Source organism: Lissotriton vulgaris, chromosome 10, assembly GCF_964263255.1.
Source record: "Lissotriton vulgaris chromosome 10, aLisVul1.2, whole genome shotgun sequence".
Lineage (NCBI taxonomy): Eukaryota > Metazoa > Chordata > Amphibia > Caudata > Salamandridae > Lissotriton > Lissotriton vulgaris.
Genome location: NC_141698.1, coordinates 1,090,833,580 through 1,090,846,576, shown reverse-complemented (window position 1 = coordinate 1,090,846,576; position 12,997 = coordinate 1,090,833,580).

Genomic DNA, 12,997 nt, shown 5'->3' with positions numbered 1-12,997 from the left:
GCACATGTGCGTAATAGGAGGCGTGAAAATAGGCGTACACGAAGGCGTGCACTGTACATGTCAGAGGAACGTCACAGGAATCGTCACATGTGGGTGGGTGCATAGAGAAAGTTGCAGAATCAGCAGAAAAGTGTGGATGCGCGCGCAGCTAGCATGACGTGACATAGATGTGGTAACTGGGGAGAACTTTAACACTAGTAGAGAAGACAGAAGTCTGGGATGTCAGAACGACCTGGACCTATAACATATCTGGTATCTTATGTTTGGAGGATGCTTTATCTGGAGTAAAAGGTCTCTCAGGCAGAAGCTATTCTATACTGTGGCTAGTGCGTGCATATGCGTCTACGTGTCTACGTGCATGGCCATGGGCCTACTATGGCAACGGGAACTGTAAATTACTTGAATGGGGGCAGGAAGGCTTGCTCTTCGCTCTGGGAGGTGTTTACCTAAATCACTAGACAGGAATGTATTTTCAAGGAGGCTGAACAGATAACTTGAAGGCAAAATACGGTTTTGGCAGGCAGGCCAGGTTGAGCCAGGCACCGCTTCGCTTGGCAGGAAGTAAGGCAGAGGTCAGGGATACGTGTCCATGCTGCAGCTTTCAGAGGCAGAAGGCAGAAAGGGCTCGGAGACAGAAATCAGGGCCTAGCTCGGCAGAGCCAGGAAAAACGAAAAAAGTGTACCATGTAAAGACGTTGGCATGGTATGGTTAGGAACTGAATTATCGATCCATTCATGGTGGATTTGAAAGAGGACATGTTAACGTTGGACGCAAATGTATTTGCGTCTTCATATTCGGTCATGGAGGGAAATTACATGTACTTTAAGCACGTACATGGAGACGTTGGGGTACGCGTTAGGGGACACTTTGACCATAAAAATTTCAATTACCTCAACCTACCGATTCACAACCCCCTATCACCCTCAAGGAAACGGACTGGTTGAGCGGTTCAACCGCACCCTCAAGGGAATGATTATGGGGTTGGAAGAACCCCTACGCCGCCAGTGGGATGTGCTACTTCCGTGCCTCCTCTTCGCCTACCGAGAAGTCCCCCAGAAGTCCCTCGGCTTCAGCCCCTTCGAACTCTTGTACGGACACCCTGTTCGAGGGCCCCTCAGCCTAGTCAGAGAAGGTTGGGAGATGGCCCCCCTGAAAACCCCTCCAGACGTCTACAAGTACCTCCTGACCCTACGCAATCAGACAAGACGATTCAGAGAGATAGCCAAAGCTAATCTTGAGGCCAGTCAGGAGGACATGAAGAAATGGTACGATCAGAATGCCTCCTCCATAGAGTTCGAACCTGGCCAGCAAGTATGGGTGATGTCCCCCACCGAACCTTGTGCCTTGCAGGACAAGTGGACAGGGCCCTTCAAGGTAGTCGAGCGCAAGAGCCCCGTCACTTATCTCATCGACATGGAATCTCCCCGGAACCCCCTCCGGGTCCTCCACGCCAACAGACTCAAACCCCACTTTGTGCGCTCAGAGCTCAGCCTACTGATGGCTACAGACAGTGGAGCGGAAGAAGACTCCGAGCCCCTCCCTGACCTACTGAGGACCCGGAAAAAGATGGTTCAGTAGACGGGGTCCGACTCTCAGATGCCCTAACCCCGGAGCAGCGCCAAGACTGTCGGGGCCTCCTGCTGCAATTTGCGACCCTATTCTCCCTCACCCCAAGAGTCACCCCCTGGTGCTTGCACGATGTGGACACTGGGGACAGTCCCCCTATCAGACATCGGGCGTACCGCGTACCAGATCGGGTATGGGCCTGCATCCAAGAAGAAGTGTCAAAAATGCTCACCCTCGGAGTCATCGAGCCCTCGGACAGCCCCTGGGCCAGCCCAGTCGTACTGGTCCCCAAAGCTGCTGCCCCAGGCACCACCCCCGAGCTCCGATTCTGCGTCGACTATCGGGGTCTGAACGCTGTCACCCGAACCGACGCTCACCCCATTCCCCGAGCAGATGAACTGATCGACCGCATGGGGGCTGCCCGCTACCTCAGCATCTTCGACCTGACAGCGGGCTACTGGCAGGTCGGCCTCACCCCCAGGGCCCAAGAACGATCCGCTTTCTCCACCCCGGATGGCCACTACCATTTCAAAGTGATGCCATTCGGCATGAAAAACGCTCCAGCCACTTTTCAACGACTTGTGAACCAGGTATTGGCGGGCCTCGAAGAGTTCAGCGCCGCCTACCTGGACGATATTGCTGTGTACAGCCGCCACTGGTCAGACCACCTCCGAGAGGTCCTGCGGGCCCTCCAACAGGCCGGCCTCACAATCAAAGCCAGCAAGTGCCAAATTGGCCAAGGGTCCGAGACCTACCTCGGACACCAAGTGGGAAGCGGTCTGGTGGCCCCCCTTCAGCTCAAGATCGCTGCCATCCAGTCCTGGCAGCCTCCCGTAACGCAAACCGAGGTCCGAGCCTTCTTGGGGCTCACCGGATACTACTGGCGGTTTGTGAAGGACTATGGCAGTATTGTGGGGCCCCTCACAGAGCTCACATCAAAGAAACACCCAAAAATGGTCAACTGGACTCCAGACTGTCAAGCGGCCTTCGAGAAACTGAAGGCCGCCATGTGCACCGCCCCTGTGCTCCAGGCTCCCGACTACAGCCGGGAATTCATCGTCCAGACTGATGCCTCCGACCATGGCATCGGGGCCGTCCTCTCCCAGCTGAACCCCGATGGAGTTGACCAACCAGTGGCCTTCATCAGCAGACGCCTACTGGCCCGAGAACAGCGCTGGAGCACCATCGAGAGGGAGGCCTTCGCAGTAGTGTGGGCCCTCAAGAAGCTCCGGCCCTACCTCTTCGGTACCCACTTCCGGGTACAAACAGATCATCGCCCCCTGCAATGGCTAATGCAGATGCGGGGGGAAAATCCCAAACTATTGCGCTGGTCCATCTCCCTGCAGGGGATGGACTTCACTGTGGAGCACCGACCTGGCCAGGATCACGCCAACGCGGATGGCCTGTCACGCTTTTTCCGCCTCGACGAGGAGAGTCCCCAAGAGGATGGGTGACTCTCCCCGCCTTCAGCTGGGGGGGACGCATGTTGGACAGGCCACCTGAAGGGCTCGCTCCCTCCCCGCATGACAGGGCCCGGACGCCGGCCCTCCAGGTGCTACCCACAGAAGCAACCCGCACACCGTCCCCTACGGGACTCCTGCTCCAGGACATCTCTGTATCATTGGCCCGGGCCACTGTCAGCTCCATTGCCCGGCCCGGCCGCCATCTTGGACACTGCACCACGAGGCCGCGTGGCCTCAGCTCGACCCTAACCCTGGGCCTGGCCAGGCCCCAACATCCCGGCACCACCATCCACCCAGGAGGTGAACGGACCACTTGGCAGGTCAATGGGAGAAAGAAGTGTCGATGGCTCTCCCCCGCCAGGTGCCGATCGCCCCAGCCTCCCCGGGCGCTGGCTCCACCCCCCTGCTGGGTGTCTGGACTCCCTCATCCCGGACCTCCCGACCTCCAAGTGCGAGGGTCCGGACATCAAAGGGCGCCAGACCTATAACTGGGGCAGCTCCAGAGCAGGAAGGCAGTTGTATCCTTGAGTCGAGAGACACCGTGAAGAACTCATCCTTGACGGACTGCTGGCGCTGCCGCAGCCCTGCCTTGTGAACTGTCGTCCTGCCGCTGGCGCTGCCGCGGCCCTCTGCAACCTTCATCCTCGGTGGGACCTGCTGGCGCTGCCGCGGCCCGTTGTAACTACCATTTCCGTCGGGACCTGCTGGCGCTGCCGCGGCCCGTTGTAACTACCATCTCCGTCGGGACCTGCTGGCGCTGCCGCGGACCGTTGCCACCTACGATCTTCTCGGGACCTGCTGGCGCTGCCGCGGCCCGTCCTCCTAGAACACCAAGCTCGAGGATTGTGAGCTACCCATCATCTCAGCGTAACTACCAGATTGGTAACAAGACTGTCCCGCTACCCTCCTTCCCCAACCAAGAGACTAGAATCGAGGGGACCCCTGAGTCCTGACCTCCTTGTACCATTCTACTGTACTTCAAGATTGCTTATAAAGAACGTTAAACTTTATCTTTGTGTGGTGTCCATCTGTGGGGGGGAAGTTACTGGTCTGTACGATCGCTGGAGACGGCTCTCCCCGGAGACCTCTCCCCTTGTCCTCGGCCGACCCTCCAGGTCCCGTCTAACAGTCACATGGGTCAGGTCAGGTTGCTAAAAATGTCTGTTCTGTGGAAATGTTTAGTGATTAGTAGAAATACCCGTTCTGTGGAAAGTTTTTTAAGGTTACTTAAATGTCCGTTCTGTGGAAAAATGTGTGCGTATACACTGTGAGTTAGGTGTCCCTATCTTGGGAGGGTAAATAATCTCCCTAGTACAATATGGTTTTCTGAATTCACCAAAAGGGTGGGATCCAGTAGTAGTTGCGTAATTGTGTTCAAGTGTGTGGTCCTTGTCCCTTCCCTAGAGTAATGGTACCTGTGCCACAAGGGTCAGGTTGAGGAATCAGGGGCGGTGGAAAACTGTCTTACCAGTCTAGGGGACGGGGTGTGGATGAATGTTGAGGTGTGCTGAGTAATGGAGTGTAAGTTCTCTGGGATGGGGAGCTTGCTGAATCAACGATAATAGTGTCCTTCCTTGCCCCGCTGAATGTGTTGGATGCATCATGTGTCCCCTTTTCCCCGCTAAATGTGTTTGACGCCTCCTGTCTTCCTTACCCCGCTGAATGTCTTTTAGGCGTCAGGTGTCGCCCTGGCTGAATTTATGTTGAGTTGTGTCCCTGACAAGGAAGACCTGCTGGCGCTGCCGCGGCTTGCCTTGGGGAAAGCTGAACACTGAGACCTGCTGGCGCTGCCGCGGCTCATCTTGTTGTGTTTTAGGCGTCCGGTGTCGCCCTGGCTGAATTTATGTTGAGTTGTATCCCGGACAAGGAAGACCTGCTGGCGCTGCCGCGGTTTGCCTTGGGGAGAGCTGAACACTGAGACCTGCTGGCGCTGCCGCGGCTCATCTTGTTGCGTTTTAGGCGTCAGGTGTCGCCCTGGCTGAATTTAGGTTAGGTGGTATCCCGGTCAAGGAAGACCTGCTGGCTCGGCCGCGGCTTGCTTTAGGGGAGAGCTAAACGCTTAGTTCCCAGGTGGAAGACCAGTGGAGGGAGGAAGTTCCAAGACTGGTAGGAAAGTGTCTTCTGAGGGTGTTTCTCCTGGGAGAACGCGGAACCTCAGAAGTAGAGGTAGGGTGGGGCATTCTTGCCCGTGACCTCTGGCAAACCTGAGGGTGCGGACCCTAGGTGGAAGGAACAGTGGTAGTCGTGGCTACCCTGGGAAAGGGAGTGGAGAATGGCTATTGTGGGCCAGGGGTTACCACCCCCCACTTCGGATTAGCAGGGACCAGTGGTATCTGGATGGCTTAGGGCCTGGTCCTAGTCATGGACAACTAAGGAGTACCAGGTGGGTAGCCTGGTTGGGCCTATGTCTTAATTTTTTTTTTTTAACTTTTATTATTTTCAGTCTGTGTATGTCTATCGGTCCGGCGGTGCGGGCCGCGTCCACGTTCTATCGCCCTGCCACAGGGAAGTCCATCACGGTAGTGATTGGTCTGCCCTGCGTTTGGGCTGGGAGGGGCATGTGTTGGACTTGGCCCGTCTGGCAGGTCCACCCCTGAAGTTTTGTGCTTATTATATGTGTCCGGGGAATGGTGATTCCCCTTCTGAGTGTGTGTGTGGTGAGAGAGACCTGCCTCCCATAGGAATGCATGGGGAATGTATGTGGCTCTGGTAGTTCCTGATGCGTGGGGCGTGCCGGGTCGTGTTTGGTATGTGTGCGCTCGTGAGGTTGAATGCTTGAAGATGATGTATGTATGTATGTATGTATTTGAGCTTATGTATGCGGCACGTGTGTGACTAGAAGGGAAGTGCCACTTCTAGACCTTGGTGTGTGTGTGCAGTAGGTGTGCTGGCGCCTGATTGGCTGAAGCCGGCCGGGCCTTCCCCCACCAGGCTGGCTCCACCCCCCTGGGGTGCATCCAGTGTCCCTGGCCTGGCCAGTAACCTGAAATTCCTTATAACCAGTTCTGGCTGGTTCTCTCCCTGCCTGCCCCTTTTGGAGACAAAGGAAGCTCCTGTATAAAAGGAGGGTGGGCCCTCTTCTCTCTCTCTTCTTCTTCCTGCTTGGGTCCCTACCTGGGTCGTGCTGCTGCGTGGGCTCAGGGTTGGCTGGCCTCCCTGGGCCCTGCCCTGCTCCTGAACTGCTGATGTCCCTTCTTCCCTTCTAAGAGCTGATGTGCTCCCCCTGAACTCCTGGACTTCCTATGGACCCTGCTTTCTATGGCCCTAGCGCTTGAGAGCGCTTTCCTGCTATCCTAGCGCCTTGGGGCGCTCATCCCCGCTTCTAGCGCTGGGGAGTGCTTTCCTGTTGTCTTAGCGCCTTGGGGCGCTTCCTCCCGGCTTCTAGTGCCATCCGGCTGTCCTAGCGCCTCGAGGCGCTGCCGTTCTGCCCCCCAGCGCTGGGAGCGCTCTATTCCTCCAGCCGGTGCCCACCCGGCATCTGCCTGTCGTGGGAGGGGGCCCGAGCCCCCAGCGAGTGCCTACCTCGCTTTATTTCCTTCCTGGCTGCCTTATCGAGGGAGCCGGGCCCTCGTCAATTTCCCCTATGTTCACCGCCGCAGCCCGGGACCCCTCGTAAGGCCCTCCCCCGGGCCGCGCTGGGATTGGGCTGACCCGGGCTGGGCTGATGACATCTCCCCGGGCCGCGCTCTGATTGGCCGGCGGCCCGGGGTGCCTTGGGAGACGCCAGAGAGAGCCGAGCCATGCAGGGGGCAGCGGGAGCCCACTCCGCGCCCCTGCGTCCCCCCAACAGAAGTGCCGTTTCCCCCCGGGGCCCCCAGGAGCGAACGGGATCCCCGGAGAGCGAGGAGAGACCAGCGCGTCTGGCCGCCGACCGGTGAGTGCTGCAGGAGGGGAGGCGGGGCGTCGGAGCACATTGCCGGTGCTCGCCCCTCCCCTCCAGCGCGAGCACACATGTGCACAGAGGCCCGCAGGGCCCCCAGTGATGCCGGGTCCCCGAGGGGATCCCGCCTGGCCATCCCTCGTCCCCTGAGCCCCGAGAGGCTCCACCTGCACTCACTCCCCCTGAGCCCCGAGAGGCTCCACCTGCACTCACTCCCCCTGAGCCCCGAGAGGCTCCACCTGCACTCACTCCCCCTGAGCCCCGAGAGGCTCCACCTGCACTCTCTCCCCCCGAGCCCCGAGAAGGCTCCAACGTGTCCTGGCCCCCTGAGCCCCGAGAGGCTCCATCTAAATTCCCTGGGCCCCGAGGAGGCTCCACCCCGGGCCCATTTGCCCCTGAGCCCCGAGGAGGCTCCACCATGTGTCTCTGGCCCTCCGAGCCCGCGAGGCTCCACCCAGTGTTCCTGAGCCCGAATGGCTCCAGCTATAATCCCTGAGCCTGCGAGAGGCTCCACCATTGCCTCCCCCTGTCCCCCTGAGCCTGCAAGGCTACGTCCACGTCCCCCAGCGGCCCAGCACTTCGTGGGCCGCTGCCACGTTTAGGTTTGCCCCGGGCCCCCTTGCAGCCCACTCTGGACATCGAGACTCTAAGGCGCCCTCGCCCCAGGAAGGCCATCTGGCCTAGGGGGCGCTACTGACTATTATCAATGGGATGCTGAGACTTCTTATGTGTTGCCCTGCTGATGGGGGCCTCTGTAGTGCTATGTACCTTGCCTCATGTATGTCTATGCTGGTTAGAGTGAGTTCTATTGCTAGTCCTATGAGAACCCGGGCGAGACGTATTCTAATGCTAAGCTCCTGGTGATTATGTGTTCTAGTCCTAGTCCGAGGAAGCTCCCAGTTGCTATCTGTTCTAAATGCCAACTCCATCATGTGCCCCTTCCTGGCAGTGGCCCCTCGGCCCTGCTCTGTACCTTTCCCCTGGTAACCCCTGCCGTGCCTTGAGCACATTGTAAAGTGTATGTTCCTAATGCAAAGATTATTTTCATATATACTTTGTGTTGAGTTCCTTTTGTGGGAGGCCTGGGATGTTGCTGTTGGTGGGTGCGTGCGCAAATGCTTCACACATGTCCTCCGAGATAGGCCTGGCTGCCCGCGCCGCGTTACCTAGAGGGCGAGCAGGGGTCGACTTTACATAGGAGTGGCGGTCCCTGACTGGCTGTGGCGCAAGCCCTGGCCGGCCGGGGGTCCCATTTCCTACAGAAAGTATATTTACTTTATTGATCATGAAATCTGCAGGAGTGCATGGAAGTAATGCGGGAAGTATTGTGGGTACTTCGCCTTGGCAGTGTGGAATCATCTGACGTAGAGCAGGGAATAAGTGTAGGACAAATATATTAGGAACTGAATCGACTCGATAGAGAGAGATTGTATAACTTTGCAATATTTCCTTCAAATGTGTTAGGAATTTGAGATTAAATAATATCTAGATGTAATTCCTGTAAAAAAAATGGTGTGCAGCGCCCCTCCCCGGGCCTTTAACGGCCTTGTGGGCCTAATCCCCCATGGCTGAAATTAGAAAAAAGTTGACGGGTCACATGTCCCCCTGCCTGAGCTATGAATTGCCCCAGGGCTGAAATTCAGAAAAAAGGGAGTGGGTCTACATGGCCCTTCCTGACCGAGCCTTGAAAGGCCCTGGAGACCCATTACCCGAGACCGATTTCTTTAAAAAAAATGGAAGGAGGCCAGCACAGCCCCCCTCCCCGAGCTTCTAAAGCCCCCCGGGATCGCATCCTACAGGGCTGTTTTGTCATTTAAAAGGGAGCTGGGTCACACGGCTCCCCTTCCTGAGCCTTTATAGGCCTAGGGGGCCCTATCCCCCGGGGCTCAGTAGTTTCACTGCCAGCACTCCCAGCGGGCAGGGAAACATGTTTGCTTCTGTCTGGCAGGAGCATTTTTAGGTTTCGCATCGCCGAAGGCTGCGCTAGAATAGTGTGGCTTGGAATCTGCCCCTCTGTTCCATTGGCTAGCTCCATAAATGGAGGCTAGCCATTGAAACAGAGATCTATCCGTCATGGCCGGACCAGATTCCTGGGCGTTCCCGCGATTTCTTCCCTCTGCAACGTTGTTGGACAGGCCTCGTGCACGGGCCGCTCCCTCCCCGCATAGGAAGACCCGAACACCGGCTCTCCCGGTGTCACCAGAAGAACCACCCCGGCAACCCACAGAAGCAACCCGCAACCCGTCCCCAACGGGACGCCTGCTCCCGAACACCACGACATCGGCCGGCCCGGGCCACCTTCAGCAGCCATGCCCCGGCCCCGCCGCCATCTTGGACACTGCACCACAAGGCCGCGTGGCCTCAGCTCGACCCCAACCCAGGGCCTGGCCAGGCCCCGACATCGAGGCACCACCATCCACCCAGGAGGTGAAGAGACCACTTGGCAGGTCAATGGGAGAAAGGAGTGTCGATGGCTCTCCCCCGCCAGGTGCCGATCGCCCCCAGCCTCTCCGGGCGCTGGCTTCACCCCCCTGCTGGGTGTCTGGACTCCCTCATCCCGGACCTCCCGACCTCCAAGCGCGAGGGTCCGGACATCAAAGGAGGCCAGACCTATAACTGGGGCAGCTCCAGAGCAGGAAGGCAGTTGTATCCTGGAGTCGAGAGACACCGAGAAGAACTCATCCTTGACGGACTGCTGGCGCTGCCACAGCCCTGCCTTGGGAATCATCGTTCCTGCCTGCTGGCGCTGCCGCGGCCCTCTGCAACCTACATCGTCGTCGGGACCTGCTGGCGCTGCCGCGGCCCATCCTTGTGAACCATCGCTCCTGCCTGCTGGCGCTGCCGCGGCCCATCCTTGTGAGCCATCGCTCCTGCCTGCTGGCGCTGCCGCGGCCCTCTGCAACCTACATCTTCGTCGGGACCTGCTGGCGCTGCCGCGGCCCATCCTTGTGTGAACCATCGCCTTTGCCAGTTGGCGCTGTCACGGCCCTTCTCAAGTGAGACTTATCATCCTAGCCTGCTGGCGCTGCCGCGGCCCGACCATTCAGAACTCCGAGCTCGAGGATTGTGAGCTACCTATCTTACCACCTCAGTACCAGACCGGTACCAAGACTGTCCTGCTACCCTTTCCCCTTCAAGAGACTAGAATTGAGAGGGCCCTCGTGTCCCGACCTCACTGTATCGCTGATAACCTTGCTTCAAGAACCGTATATAAAGAGTGTTGACCTTATCCTTGTGTGGTGTCCATCTGTGGGGGGGAAGTTACTTGTCTGTACGATCGCTGGAGACGGTCCTCACCGGAGGCCTCTCCCCTGTCCTCGGCCGACCCTCCAGGTCCCCGTCTAACAAACGTCATGCGGCCGTGGGCGGTGTTATTTTATTTTGTGTTGCAGAAATGACGGGGTGTTTTAACTAAGACAGCCTCCCTTGCACGGAGTATGATGTCGGACGAGCTGCAGACGGACAAGCTGCTTTAAAGCTAGGCTACGTAGAGCAGAAATGACGGGGTGTTTTAACTCAAACATGTTTGAGTTTAATTCACCATGCGTTTGTAATACATGTACTTTAATTCCATGTAGAGTAAAAAAGTCAAGTCAAGTCAAGTCAAAACATTTATATAGCGCACTACATACCCAGAGGGTTTCAAGGCGCTTAGGAAGGGGAGGTGGATTATTTGTCAAAAATCCACGTTTTAAGCTGCTTTCTGAACGCTAGATGGTTCTGGGTGAGGCGAAGGTAAGCGGGGAGTGAGTTCCATGTTTTGGCAGCCAGGTATGAGAAGGATCTGCCTCCCATGGTGGTCTTGTTGATGCGAGGAACAGTGGCGAAGGCTTGGTTGGAAGAGCGAAGTTGGCGGGAGGGGGTGTAGAAGGACAGTCGAGAGTTGAGGCAATCTGGTCCGATGTCGTAGAGTGATTTGTGTGCGTGGGTAAGCAGTCGGAAAGTGATCCTCTTATTGACGGGTAGCCAGTGGAGGTCTTTAAGGTGACCAGAGATGTGTTCGTTGCGTGGGATGTCTAATATGAGCCTGGCTGAGGCGTTTTGGATTCGCTGTAGTTTCTTCTGGATTTTGGCGGTGGTACCTGCGTAGAGGGTGTTTCCGTAGTCCAGTCGGCTCGTGACTAGAGCATGGGTGACTGTTTTCCTTGTTTCGGAGGGGATCCAGCGAAATGTTTTTCTGAGCATGCGAAGAATGTTAAAGCAGGAAGAGGATACGGCGCTGACTTGTCTGTTCATTGAGAGTGAAGAATCCAGGATGACGCCAAGGTTCCGTGCGTGGTCTGTCGGGATGGGTGCATTTCCGAGGGCTTCCGGCCACCAGGAGTCGTCCCATGCAGAGGGGGATTTACCTAAGATGAGGACTTCTGTTTTGTCTGAGTTCAGTTTCAGACGGCTTTGTTTCATCCATTCGGCGACTTCTTTCATTCCTTCGTGTAGGTTAGTTTTAGCGGTGCTGGGGTCCTTGGTGAGAGATAGGATCAGTTGAGTGTCATCCGCGTAAGAGATGATGTTGAGGTAGTGTTGGCGGGCGATGGCTGCGAGGGGGCTCATGTATACGTTGAAGAGGGTGGGACTGAGTGAGGATCCTTGTGGTACGCCGCAGATGATTTCAGAGGCCTCGGACTTGAATGGTGGGAGGCGGACTCTCTGAGTTCTTCCGGTGAGGAACGAGGTGATCCATTCCAGTGCCTTTCCTTGGATTCCGATGTTTCTGAGGCGTTGTAAAAGGGTGCTGTGGCAGACTGTGTCGAAGGCTGCAGAGAGGTCGAGGAGGATGAGGGCGACTGTGTCTCCATTGTCCAGTAGAGTTCGAATGTCGTCTGTTGCTGCGATGAGGGCGGTCTCAGTGCTGTGTTTGGCTCGGAAGCCAGATTGTGAGGGGTCGAGTGATTTGTTGGCTTCGAGGAAGGCGGCGAGCTGGTTGTTGACAGCTTTCTCGGTGACTTTGGCCAGGAATGGAAGAAGCGAGATGGGGCGGTAGTTTTTGAGTTCGGTGGGGTCTGCTGTTGGTTTTTTCAGAAGGGCGGTGAGTTCAGCGTGTTTCCAATCTTCTGGGAAGGAAGCGGAGTTGAAGGAGCAGTTGATGACGTCTCGGAGGTGAGGTGCTATGACGGAGTCTGCTTTGTTGAAGATGTGGTGAGGGCATGGGTCCGTGGGGGATCCAGAGTGGATGGAATTCATCAGGCGGATGGTGTCCTCAGTGGAGATTGGGTTCCAGGCGTTCAGGGTGTTGACGGGGGGAAGATGGTCAGCAGCTGGTAGGGTGGGTTGGTTTTCGGGTTGGTTGTCAAAGCTGTTGTGGATGTCTGCAATCTTGTTGTGGAAAAAAGAGGCTAGGGAGTCGCAGAGGGTTTGAGAGGGGGTGATGTCGTTGGAGTTGGCCGAGGGGTTGGAAAATTCCTTGACGATGTTGAAAAGTTCCTTGCTGTTGTGGGCGTTGTTGTCAAGTCGATCCTTGAATGCTGTTTTCTTGGCTTTTCGGATCAGTTGGTGGTGAGTGCGGGTGGCGCTTTTGAAGGCGTCCTTGGTGCTGGTGGTTGGGTCTTTTTTCCAGGCCTTTTCAAGGGAGCGGCAGATTTTCTTGGATTTCTTAAGATCATCGTTGAACCATGAGGCCTTCTTGCTGCCTGGTTTGCTTTGCCGTTTTTTCAGTGGTGCTAAGGTGTCGGCGGTGTTGGATAACCATAGGGTGAGGTTGGCGGCGGCTTCGTTGGCGTTAGAGGAGAGGGCTGGGGAGGTTTGAAGGAGTGATGTGGAGATCTGGTCTGTGGTGATTTTGTTCCAGTTTCTTTGTAGAGTTGGTTGGAGGTGGATGATGGGTTTCGGCTTGTTGTAGGTGAAGTGAACGCAGCTGTGGTCAGTCCAGAGGAGATCTGAAGTGTGGCTGAAGGAGACATGGTTGCTGGAGGTGAGGATGGGGTCGAGTGTGTGACCTGCGATGTGGGTGGGGGAAGTGACCAGTTGTTTAAGTCCGAGGTTGGCGAGGTTGTCTAAGAGGGTGGCGGTGTTGCGGTCGTTGATCTTTTCAAGGTGGAAGTTGAGGTCTCCCAGAAGGATGTAGTCTTTGGAGGGGAGCGCGTGTGGGGT